At 45.4% G+C, this 13,443-nt stretch overlaps 1 protein-coding gene across 3 annotated transcripts in view; it reads right to left on the bottom strand.

Moving 5' to 3' along the window:
* Window positions 1-13,443, bottom strand: part of SPAG9 (sperm associated antigen 9) — a 1,633,747-nt gene that overhangs the window by 1,292,218 nt on the left and 328,086 nt on the right. The window lies entirely within an intron of this gene.

Here is a 13,443-nt window from a genome sequence, read left to right as displayed (position 1 = left end):
CCCATTCCTTTAAGAAAAATCTCTACAGATGTTCCCTGTACTGCCATAATATTAGTGAACACAAACTCAGTCAGCAAACTGTACTCATCAGACAACAGTGCCTAAACATACTCACCCAAACATTAATCTAAAATAAATATCAAATTCTGCAGGACATGCTGAAGTATTCACAGAACGGCTATATAGAGGAGAACTGCAGTATTAACATAGCACTTTATTTTTGTAAAACACCTAGAAGAATTCTAGGATGTCGTACTATAACAGCTTAGAAAGACAGGCCAATATCATTTGAAATTATTTATCTTTCCTTACTATACACAGTTAGTTGTGATGTTGCTTGGTTAGTGCAACAAAAAGAGATTACCAGGAAAGATCCTGAAGCTGTATAGGATCAATAAAAACCACACAAAAAAGGGGGACATTGAACACAGCAAAAAGACAGCATGCTTTATAAGTAGCACATAAAATAATGTAAGTAATAAAAAAAAAATTTTTAAAAAGAAGGTGAGCTTTCAAATAATGCTTTCAAACAACTGAGTACGGTCTTTGTATCAATCTCAGTTTTAAGCCACCCAAATTCTTTTTTCATTCATTCTTGAAACTGGGGTTTACGATAGAGGAATTGGTTCTGTGCTACCATGAAACTGCAGGATGACTTTTGAGAACATCCTATCTGTTTCTCGTTCCTCAACTGCTAGTGAAGCTGACTATTCTGTGTTAGAAAAGGAATTATTAGCTATGAGGGAGGCATTCAGTGAGTTGCGTCAACTTGCTGACGCTAGATACCCTGTGGAACTATGTACTGATCATAGAAACCTACAAGCATTTCAAAATATGCCCAGCCGTAGTACAAGTTTGAGTCGCAGAGAATACATTCTTGACTGTACCAACTGGCCACTTAATGAATTACACTGAATTATTTCTCTATCAGATAAAAGACGCATGTGTTATTTTGTGAAAAAGAGAGACTTCATCATTGCCTACTCAACTAGAAGTAAGGAATGGACTTCCTTTTGGTAACTAGGTAACAACTACTGATTTACAAGTTCAGATTATCAAATTGCATCATGATGTACTCATTTCAGGACAAGGAGGAGAGAAAACCACTACTGATTGGGTTGTGAGGCACTTTTGATAATCTTCCCTTAACAGAGATACTAGACATTTTGTGGCCTTCTGCTACACATGAGCACAAGACAAGATGTTAATGAATTACCAACCTGGTCCTTGCAGCCCCAGAGATTCCAGTTGAACCTTGGTCTTGCAAATCCACAGATTTCACAGTGGAATTACCAGCATGCGATGGGTGTACTGTGATCACAGAAACTGTGGATATATACATTAATAAGGCACATTTTAGACAATTGCCAAGATGATCCACTGCTCTGCAGATAGCACAAGTCTTACTTAAGGGTATTTTTCAGCTCCATGGCTCACCTCACTAGATTATTCCTGATGGGAGCACTCCGTATACCTCAACTTTCTGGACAGCACTGTGCAAATGATTGGGTAAACAAGCAAAGGCTATCAGTGTCAGAGCAATTGTCAGACTGACTGAATGAATCAGTTACCTGAGCAATACCCGTGTTGTTTTGCTGAATGGTACACACGATAACTAGAATAAACTCTTGCCTTCTGAGAATTTGAATAGAACAATGCTGTTCAGTCTGGACATTTCCCATTTTTCATTTATCATGTATGCAACCCTGGGTGTTACCCTTGAAGTTTGTTGATGGCAAATCAGTAGCTGCAGTGACTCATCTTACAAGTTTGCCAGGATTTAACCCATTCATCTTCAAAAGGCTCAGGAAAATAAGCAAATGTCAAGAGCACAAGAAAAGAAAGGTTGCCCCGGAGTGTCATACAGGAGAAAAGATACAGTCAATTTCTACTACTAAAGTTATTTCTAGAAGGCTTGGTCCACATTTTACAGGTCCTTGCCACATTTTAAGCTCATTAATTAAAATGCAAACAAACTGAAACTTCATTCTAAGTGGAATTGCAGCCACTATACCATGTTCCAAATAAAATCTGTTGCAAACAGTATTCTTGTCATAGGAAGTCTCCTATGCCTCCTCCACTTTTGATTGATGTTATGAAGAGTTTTAAGTGGCTTACGTTTGTGCTCATCAGGTTTCCCCAGGGTCTTTGCTTGGGAACCAGCACATCATATTCATGCATTTCCTTTAATACACTTTTTCCTATTGTCCAGCTCTGATGCTTTGAATGATACTCTGTCAGATCATTTTTTACAATACGTAGGAGGATTTGCAGATCTTTTTTGGGGGTATATTCTTATGCCTCACCAATGAGAAGTGCAGGTTTTCATTGACCCTACAATGAGCAGCAGATCCTACATTGTGCAACAGGATCTGCGGATCCCATTTGCCAAGAAAGATACACTGGAAGGAACAAAGGCCATGTGATCAGAGTCTTTAAGAAAAAAGAGTTTGGGTAAAGGGTAGACTTACCACCAGGTGACACTTTTTTCCTTGAGAACACATTTTATTAAACAATGTAAATAGGATAAGAAGTTTATAACTGTTATTAGAAGGATTACAACATCTTGTAGTCAGAGGACAAGACAACATGACTCTCAATAACAGAAGTAAAATGTGGCCTATCTGTTTGACAAATACAAGATGGAGGCATACTGTTTCCTGGGTCAGAGAAAGAGGTGCCAGAACCGATTTCCTATAGAAGATCTTGAACTCTGATTTTCCATGCATCTAAACACTCGAGCATCCATCTTAGTGGCATTAGTTACCCACTGCACTTCATGTCATGGTTTCAGCTATAAGTGTTCTAGTTAGATTCTTGTGTTAGGATTCTGTTCTTGATTCTATTTTGGTAGTATACTTTTTGACCATTGTTTCTGCAACTTCTACTGTTTTTACTTGTCTTAGGTACCTCTACATTGCCTTTGTCATTTTGCGAAATTTCTTTGGTGTTCTGCTTGGTGTTTCTTCACTTCCCTCAGGATCGTCTCTATCCTCCATTTCCAAAGGCGGTGGTAAAAAAAGGAAGTGCAACCTGCCATTACCAGTACCTAGAGTTCTGGTTGTCCTAGAACCATAATAGGAGAAGGAGCAGGTAATTCTCTATGACATGAATCAGAAATTGCAGCTCTTAGGTCAGACTCTGAAACATAGGATACATATTTCCAAGTAGAATGAAACCTTAAACAATACGTTACTGGATGTATCAGGTTAATTATTGTTAATGGACAAAAGAAATCAAGGTTTAGATTTGAAGAGTAATAATCAGGAAGACATCCAAATCTTATCAACAGGATTGCAAAACTGTGACTAAAGTATATGCTGATTGGCAGCTTTAGCCAAGGCTATCTTTACTTTGTGGCATTATCCAAGACAACGCACCATTCTTTAAAACAATTGATACATTCAGCAGTTTCAGGAATCAATACATTGAGTAGCAGGAAATGTTTTAAGATGATACCCATGCAGGGAAAAAACTGTGACACCTTAGTTTCCCTATGCCTTGCATTACTGTACGCAAACTCAGCTACAGCAAAGTATTTCAATCAACTATTTTGTGTTGTATTACTTCTTTTCCTTCATAGATATTGTTCTAAGGTTTGATTGACTCTGAATCCGTCCATTAGTATGGAGATGAAATCACAAAGAGAGCACTTTCTGAATACCCAACGCTACATACAAGACTTTGTAATTAAAAGCAAATATGAATGGAGACCTCGAACAGAGACTATCACTATGGGCAACCCATTTAGTCAGACAATTTCAGAGATTAAATGTTGTGCCATAATCTTAGCGGATGATCTCTTTTTCAATTGAAAAAAGCAAGCAATCTTAGAAAATGAATTTACAGTTACCAAAATTATTCAGTACAGTTTGGATGTTGGCACATACACAATAATATCTGTACAGTTATTATGTCAAGGTTCAGGAATAACAGGGAGATGTTGTAAATGCCTACATTTGTTTTGTATGTTGAATCTTTCCTTGGGCATAGACTCGGTAAGAAGTCATACCTCTGGAAGTCCTTTTTAACTGTAGATCAAAAGAAAGAACATAATACTAAACCTAATATTCTGCTGTGGAAGCAACTCCTCTCTGTCCAGATATGAGTGGGTCAAGACACATCCGAATACTTCCTTTTGGAGTTCAGCACATCAGTTCAGTACAGTCCATAACCTTGAATCAATGGTGTTAGAATCTGTAAACCTTCTAATTCTGCAGGGGTAGCTCTGCATGAGTTCTTGTCACTTGCTGGAAAAACAGGTCTATTTGTGGAAACCCCCACTGGTGAAAGTATGGTAGAAGGACTCTGGGGTGGAGTTCCCATTCGTGGACTTATTGCTGCCTCTTGCTGAGAAGGTCTGTACCTTGATTGCTTGTTCCTTGAACAGGTTCTGCTAGGAAATGAATGCTGTGATCTATTGCTAAGCGCCATATGGTCTGAGCTAGGCGCGATAATTGAAGGGCGTAAGTCCCCCCTTGTTTCTGTAGATAGTACATGGTTGTCATATTGTCCGTCCGGATTAGGACAACCTTGTTTTTTAAGTGAAGTAGGAACGCTTTCAATGAAAGGTGGACAGCTTGAAGATCTAGGTAAGAGACCCTGGTATTTGGAATCCCATACACCTTGAATTGTTAGATGTTGAAGGTGAGCTCCACATCCTTTCAGTGAAGCATCCGCTGCAATTCCATTTCTTCACATCTACCGGCAACAGTAATGCCTTTTTCACAGACCTTGTTTTTGGCCAGTCACTTCATTTAATTATGGATCAAGTGTCATTCTTCTAACATTATTATGCTGAAGTCGAGACACAAAATTTTTGTATTCATCACTACTCATTTTGAAATGCCGTTTTTCTTTTAGAGTCAGCACTATAGTTCTCGGCGCTGCCCTGTGGACGGAGGCATACCCACGTACGCGCTGATGAAATTGTGTGCGCGCCAGGGACACCTCGAGAACGACATGGCTCATACTTACTACTTAAACTCCAGTACCCGGTACCCATGTAGCAAAGGGGTCCTTCTGAAGGGAGTCACTAGGTGCCACACGGGTGCTTGGTTTTGAAGGAGTAAGTAGGAAAGGGTTTTTCCAGCAATTTGAGGTAAACCATTGGCCGCATCGTAGTTAATGCTTTGTGACTTTTTCTTGCTTTATATTCACAGCGTGTGACTACAAGCCACCGCCCCCCATCCTGGACCCATGGTGTAAGGTTTTCCTACACCTCATGTAAGCCTTCCATTCTCCATATGCTGAGCCTGCCTTATTTTAGCATTTCTCACAAGCCTTACGACCGTTTGGGGTATTTTTTAATAGTCAGTTTCACTCTTATCATATTTCGTGTTAACCAGTCACATACCGATAACGCCCACGTTGGCTTGCAGGATACTAAGCGCGCCATTGCATTTGATCTAAGTACCGGTAATACGCTTTCTGCTTTCTAGACAAAAACGCATGATCAACTGCTAGTGATATGTATTCACATACCACGCTCACCTATAGCACTATAGCATATTAGTGTTATATGCATTGCCGCACCTCGAAGAGCACTGTGATTCGCAGTATGAGCAGTGTCACTCACTAGACAGTCATGTATCCGCATAAACTGTTTGTTATGTGATCTGTGTTGTCTTTCTACATGTCTTTTGTTTTACAGATTCTATCGGGCTTTCAGTAATTCTGAAGGCATGCCTATAACCGTAAGTCTACATCGTTTTTTTCACTTTTATACCACAGGTTAGGGTGCGCCTTAGCGTGTGTATACCACAGTGGTACTGGTCCTGATGAATGCCTCGCTAAAGGGCGATCTACCCAGTCCTGCCCATCCGTCACTCTATTTTTAACCTGTGCCTGATTTTCCAACAGTAAAATGTTTTTGGGATAAAATCAAGGCATTTTTAATCTTCTTCACTCACGCACACCATCTCACTCTCACGAATCACAAAAACCCGCTCTGCTGTAGTCAAGGCGTCGCAGCACACCAGGGAGGCACTCAGCCTCTCTGGTGGGAACCCAATGATAATGCATGTCACCAACTAGGTTGGTGAGTGAGGGTTCTTTTAAGTAAGAGTGATTCCTCTCTGCTGGCTCTTCATTCTATGGCCTCACTCTTTTGTTGTTTATTTGCATTATCTTTAGGGGGACCAAGAGTGGCTCCGTACAACCTTCCCTCTCTCTTTTGTTGTTTACCTATATTTTAAGTCTAATGCAGACATGAATGAGTAAGTCATTGTTTAGTGTTTGTATTTGCAGTTCGGGTAGTGTCGGAAGCTGGCTCTGTATATACTATACCAAAGTGAAGTATAGTGTGCACAGAATCCAGTGGAACCCAAAAGGTAGGCAGAGGTAAAGTAGAGAGCACCTCACTCTCTATTTATGGTAGTGTGGTTGAGCAGTAAGGCTTTATCAGAGGACAGTGTTAAGAATTTGTTGTACACACTCGGTCAGCAAATGAATTCACACACTCTAGACTGAACTTCAGACCAATTGTTTTTGTATAAAAATATGTTTTTAGTTATTTTATTTTCTAGAACCAAGCAAGCATGGCACAGGTAAACAATAAATACTTTACAGTAGTAATGCAGTTGTAACACAGTTTAGATTGCAATTGTATGTGCACTTGGTTTTGATTACAGTGTTGTCACTGAAAATGCAATGCTTTGGAAATGCAGTACATAAACTTTGTATAGACTTTTTAGTAAAATGACCCGTAGATTACTTTGCAGATTACTTTTCCTACACAGTTCAGTATACCTGGATACTGCACTTGGACATTTCCTGTTAACAGGTGAGTAAAAGCGTTTTTGTTATTTAGTAAAATTTTAAAAGGATTTCTTAGGTTTTCCAACTCCACGCTTAAAAACTTTTCATAGAAAAACAGTCAATCTTATCCTATGGAGGAAAATAGTGTTATTGGTTAACAGATAAGTACTTTGTTATGGGAGTTGGTATTCTGGGGTTAGACTCAGGGGTCCAGCAGGGTTAAGGATGCACTCTTGCTACACCCTCAGCGGCACCGGGGTGGCCGGGTGCAGAGTGCTAAGGCCAAATGTTATCCAATGGGGGATAGGGGGGCCTTCGGTTGCTGGCTGCTGACGAGCAGGCCACTGGGTTGTGGGTGCAAAGCTCCTGGATTTAAGCTCAGGGCAAATGGGGGTTCAAGTCAGCTCAAAAGGTTCACCCTCAACCACACTGGGGCGGCTGGGTGCAGAGTGCTGTTTTGGCATTGGGTGCCCTGTAGCTTTCAGTGGGGAGTAACCGGTTTGCAAACAAACTGAGGGCTCAGGGATGAAGGTTTTCTGGGTGCAACCACCACTTGGAGAGGTAAGTTGGGATGTTGGGGGCTGGTTAGGCACTTTCGGTTGGGCCACCCAAGGCCGTGGGGCGTCTGGTGCAGGGGTGCCTTTTAGTGTCGGATCTTCTTACCAGCTCCTGGTTGCGGTCGAGGGGACCTTCTGGTTTGAGGCTACAGGCATCGGCTGGTGTCTCGAGGCAGGTCAGGGGTCACCGGATCTCAAGTCAGGATCGCCTGGGATACTTCTTCTTGGTGTTGGGCCACTGCAACTCGGGCCGTGGGTGTTGGGTGCAGAGTGGTGCAGATTTGCAGGTCCTTGCGGAGCTGGTGTCTGTTGTTGAACACATTCGGTGCTCACAGGAGACAGTCCTTGGGATGAAAGGCAGGCAGTTCCTCCGGGTTTCTTGAGGTTGCTGGCTGCAAGACACACCTGGATTTTGCTGGAGCAGGTTCGAGGTGGGGATAGGCCGGTAAGTCAGTGGACGTCCGCCTCTTGTTTGCTTCAGCACAGCTGTTCGGTCCTTCTTCATCTTCTGTTTTCTTCTCTGAGGAAGAAAGGTTCAGGGGTTCCCCTAAATACTAGATTTAAGTGAGTTACAGGTAGGTAAAAAGGTTGAAACAATTGGGTTCCTTCCCAGGGGTGGGTACCCAGTGGGAGGGGGGCATAAGCCTTTCCCTGACTGGCTGGGTTGTGCTTCACCTCGCTTTCCCCACCTGAGGGGTGGAGTTGGCAGAGGTGTGCACATGTCTATTTCACACTTTTTTTTTTCCTGCCGGTTCTCCCACCCAAAGTAGAGGTCAGAACCAGTGAGGACCAGTTACTGAAAGCAGCAAATGGCCTGGGGAAGCCTTTGAAGCTTCCCCTTCGTGGACCCTGCCCATCCTGGGGGAGGAGACTTGGCTCCTTGTCCCAGGATGTGCATTGTTTCAGGCCCCCCCCCCCCCCCCCCCCAGCAGCATGCTCTCGACCCAGGACTCCAGAAACATGTCTGGTGGTGGCAGCTAAAAGCAGCCACTCAGTCTGGACACTAGTAGTAGGTAGTTTTTTTCGGGGGCATCTCTAAGATGCCCTCTGGGTGCATTTTGCATTAAATCCCACAGTGGCATCAGTGTGGGTTTAATGTGGTGAGACATTTGATACCAAACTTCTCAGTTTTCAGTGTAGCCATTATGGGGATGTGGAGTTCGTAATTACAGACTCCCAGCACCATATACTCTTAATGGCAGCACTGCACTTATAATGCCTAAGGATGGACTTAGATACAGGGTACAGGGCTCGTGCACCTGTTCCCTCACCACTGGTATAGTGCACCCAGCATCCAATACTGCATTTGGATTATTTTACATTATAAAGGGTGTGCTGTAACAGCTTTGTTCATTGGTTAATTTTCAAGCATGTTAGTTTCTAATATGCTAATAGCACCTCTTCGTAGTAGGTGTTTCAAACTACTTTAGCACCCCAATCCAATTATAGCGATAGACTGTTTCACATTTATTTAGTTAATTGTAAATAAATACTATAGATTGATTGTGTGGTTTCTTCCCTCTCAAGGACCACTACTACCTATTCTTCTTTTCTCATCACCCTTAGAGGCCCTGCACCTTTTCACTCACACATTGCCTTTGCAGGCTGCGTGTCTTGGTGCAGAACAAAGTAAAGAGTCGACATGGCACACATCCCTGTGTGCCTTGCCTACAAACCACTGCCCTGGCATAGATCAGTCACCCCTCAAGCTGGGTGCACTATGCCAGTGGTGAGGGTAAAGGTGCATGAGCCCTGTACCCCTACAGTGCCCAAGTCCATTCCTGGGCATTTTAAGTGCACTGCTGCCAATAAGAGTATATGGTGCTGGGAGTCTGACATTACGAACTCCACAGCACCATAATGGCTACACTGAAAACTGGGAAGTTTGGTATCAAACTTCTCAGCACATTAAACCCACACTGATGTCATTGTGGGATTTAATGTAAAATGCACAACAGAGGGCATCTTAGAGATGCCCCCTGAAACGTGAGCAACTTCTAGTGTCCCGACTGAGTGGCTGCTTAGGCTGCCACTGTTAGACCTGTCAGCCCTTTGGGTGGTCCCTCCTCATCATTATTTATTTTGTCCCACTTCTGCCTCAAACCCTGTTATAATTTTTCCTTTTTGGGAACCACCAGACTTTTTAGTGTTGATGCAGGGTCAGGGAGCCATTTTCCCTACCCCTGGAACTTCTGTCTGAGGGCCTGAGACACAAAATGGTGGCCACCCATTGTCACCTGTGACATCACCAGAACCCACTGGAGGTTTCCAGAACATTCTAGAACCCTGTGACAGAGGGAGGCAGTTTAGAATGTTGGGAGGCCATCTCAGAGTGGCAGTTGGCATCTGACTAGAGAGGAGAGAGGACCAGTTCAGAAGGAGGTCGGAGTAAGGCAGCAGGGGTGGAAACCAGTGCTTGGAGTGGGGTCCAGAAACCCATCCTTGATGCTAGTCCCTACTGACCAAGCCCAGCCTAGAGCCCTGTGTGGGACCAAGACCAGAAAAACCATCTTAAGGACCTAAATATTGTGAAGAGGCCTTGAAGAAGACCAGCAAGCTCCTGACCTGTTTAGCGGTGTCCTCCTGGAGTCCTGACGTCGAGAAGCCTGGAGACCTGAGGCCTGAGGTGGAGAAGCGACGCTGACAGAAAGCAGACGTCGTATCCGGAGCCGTCAGAGGTCGAGAGAGGGCGCCGACGGAGGTCGTGGAGAGGCACCGGAGGTCGAGTAAGGAGTCACCTGAGGTCGAGGTGAAGCGCGCCGGAGGTCGGGAGTGGAGATCACACTCCGGAGTCGCTGGAGATCGAGGTGAAGCGGGCCGGAGGTCGGGAGTGGAGATCGCACTCCGGAGACGCCGGAATCTCAGGTGAAGCGCGCCGGAGGTCGGGAGTGGAGGTCGCACTCCGAAGACACCCGGAAGCGGGGAGACCGTGACCCTGCGACGCCGGAAGGCGACATCGAGCCGGAGCAGCCCAGCGACATCGAACCGAGGCCGCCCAGTGACATCGATCCGGAACCGCCAGCGGCACCGATCCGAAGCCGCCCAGCGACACCGAACCGGAGCCGCCCAGCGACATCGAGCCGGAGCCGCCTCACGACATCGACACGGCGCCGAGCGGAGCCGATCATCGTGAAAAGGGCAGTAAGTGGTAGAAAGGGCATCTGAGGCCCTGTGGAGCCCTAAAAGACCATTCTAGGGGCTAGAGGGGTGTTAGAACCAGCCTGGGAGTGCCAGGGGTGAACTGAGACTGGTGCAGTGACCTCTGTGAGGGGTTGTGTATTGTAGGAGAACCAGATCCTTGGGTTACCCTTATTCTACCTCAGTTCAGGCCCGGCCTTGATCAATCTAGGTGGGACACCCCCCCTGTCATCCAAATGACCACAAGCTGTACTTGGGCATAGTAAAACCAAACTACCTCAGGAAAGTGATGTGAACTGTAATTGTCATTAATTGTGTTATTTAAGTTATTGAAGGTGCTTTATTTATTGACTGTATTTATTGTCTGACCGTATTTATTCCTGCATTGTATTTATTGTCTGACAGTATTTATTAGCCATTTGTATTTATTGAAACCCCACTGTGGTATTATTTATTTGACCTGCCCTTTTAAGAGAAAAGTCTTATGGTATTGTATGTATGTTTTGAAACCTGCAACTAAGAGAAAATAAGATAAAGACAAACTACATTCTTTCATAATTTTTACGGTGTAGTGTCGTTTTTGGAACGGATGAACGCATGGTTATTGTGAGGGTGTGACGTACGCTTAACACGGTGCCTGACCCCCAACCGCTCGAGCCAAGCTACCATTGTGCTGGGAACCTGGTGACTGCTGACCCGGTTGCCCGGTTTCCAACAGCCACCAACAGACATGTTTCTGGACCCCTGGGTCGAGAACCTGCTGCTCTCGGGGGCCTGAAACAAAGCACATCCTGGGACGAGGTGCCAAGCCTCCTCCCCCAGAATGGGCAGAATTCACGAAGGGGAAGCTTCAAAGGCATACCTCCTTTGAGAGCCTCCCCAGACCATTTGCTGCTTTCAGCAACTGGTCCCCACTGGTTCTACCCCCCACTTTGGACGGGAGAACCGACTGGAAAAACAAGTGAGGGAAAGAGGTGTGCCCACCTCTGCCAACTCCAACCTCAGGTGGGGGAGTTGAGGTGAAGCACAACTCTGAGTCCCTGCCATCTTGAGGATGGGGGGACCCAACCAACCAGAGACAGGCTCCTGCCACCCTCCCACTGAAGGGTGGCACGATAGGGGGTGTACCCATCCCAGGGAAGGGACCCATTGGTCCCTGCCCTTTACCTACCTGTAACGCCCCATAATCTAGTATTTAGGGGGCACCCTGAACCTTGCTTCCTCAGATCCAGCCTGACAACAAGAAAAGAAGAAGAAGGACCGAACAGCTGTGCAGCCAGCTAACAAGAGGATGACGCCCACTGACTTGGCCCCAGCCCTACCGGCCTGTCTCCCCCCGACCGAACCTGCTCCTGCAAAATCATGGTGTGTCCTGCAGCTAGCAACCTCAAAAACCCCGGAGGACCTGCCTGCCTTCACTTCCAAAGACTGCTTCTCAGGCGAACACCGGATTTGTTCAACTGCAACCTCTGGCAGCAGCCGGAGACCCCGAATCCAGCCCTCTCTGCACCCGCCGAATCTGGCCCGAGCTCAAGTGGAAAAACACCACAAGGTCACCCCGGCGATCCTGACCAGAGATCCAGCGACCCCTGACCTGCCTCAAGCCTCCAGCCGACGCCTGCAGCCTAAATCCAGAAGGCCCCCCTAACCGCGACCCAGAGCTGGTAAGAAGATCCGACCCCAAAAGGCACCCCTGCACCCGACGCCCCATGGCCTTGTGTGCCCAAACCAACGGTACCTAACCAAACACTAACTTCCCAACTTACCTCTCGAAGTGGTGGTCGCACCCAGAAGTCCTTTGACTCCCTGCCTGCAGTGCTTTTGCAAACCGGAGGTTCTCCATTGAAAACAACAGGCCGCCGAACATCGAAACAGCACTCTGCACCCGGCAGCATCAGTGCCGCTGAGGGTGCACCTTTTGTGCTACTTTGTTTCCCCATTGCCCTGACCTAACCCCTAGGAGCTTTGCTCCCACAACCCAGTGGCCTGCTGGCCAGCAGCCACCAACCGGAGGCCCCCTATCCCACATTGGATAACATTGGGCCTCAACACTCTGCACCCGGCCGCCCTAGTGCTGCTGACGGTGAAACAAGAGTGCATCACTGACCCTGGGGGACCTCTGAGTCTAGCCACAGAACCTTAACTCCCACAGTAACTAACTTCACACTTAGAACTCCCAAAGTTCTAAGTGTGGAGTTTTGAAATCTAATAATATTCTTTAAAAATCGCACGAATAACAAACGTATTTACTTACCTGTTTGCAGGAAATGTCCCAGTGCTGAATCTAGGGATCCAGCACTGAGTTAGAGCAGTAACGTGAAAAGTAACTTACCTGTAATTTACTGACCAAGCCTATTCATTTCAATTTACTGTATTTGCTAAGTATTGCAACCTACTGCATCCCCTGTAAATCAAACAAAGTACAATTCCTATTGCATTTTCAAACTGTTCTACAATCAGCAACTTATTACTGTAAAGTATTTACTGCTTACCTGTGCCAGGCTTGCTTGGTTCTAAAATAAAACAACAGTATATTTTTTATACAAAAATAATTGGCCTAGAGTTCAGTTCTTGAGTGTGTGAAGTCAGTTGCTGACTGAGTGTGTACATAAAATGCTTAACACTGTCCTCTGATACAGCCTTACTGCTCGACCACTCTACCACAAATAGAGAGCAATGTTCTATCTAACTTGAACCTCTGCCTACCTCTGGGGTCACCTGGACTCCATACACACTATACCTCATTTTGGTGTAGTATATATAGAGCCAGTTTCCTACAATTGTCTCTTAGAAGTTTGCTGTGTTGTGTTTGAGTCACGCCATTCGTGCATGGTTTCGACAATCAGCTCAGGTGGAGTTTTTGCACCGAAGGTGTAGCATTTTGGAGCCGGAAGAGACTTTGTTTTTGGAGCCAAAGCGCTGTGTCCCTTGCCCTTCGGTACCAAACCTAATGTCTTATGTGTCTGTGCCTAATCCGATTTGGTGGAGG

The sequence above is a fragment of the Triturus cristatus genome, chromosome 7, assembly GCF_964204655.1.
Source record: "Triturus cristatus chromosome 7, aTriCri1.1, whole genome shotgun sequence".
Lineage (NCBI taxonomy): Eukaryota > Metazoa > Chordata > Amphibia > Caudata > Salamandridae > Triturus > Triturus cristatus.
This window is presented reverse-complemented; position numbering and strand designations above follow the sequence as displayed.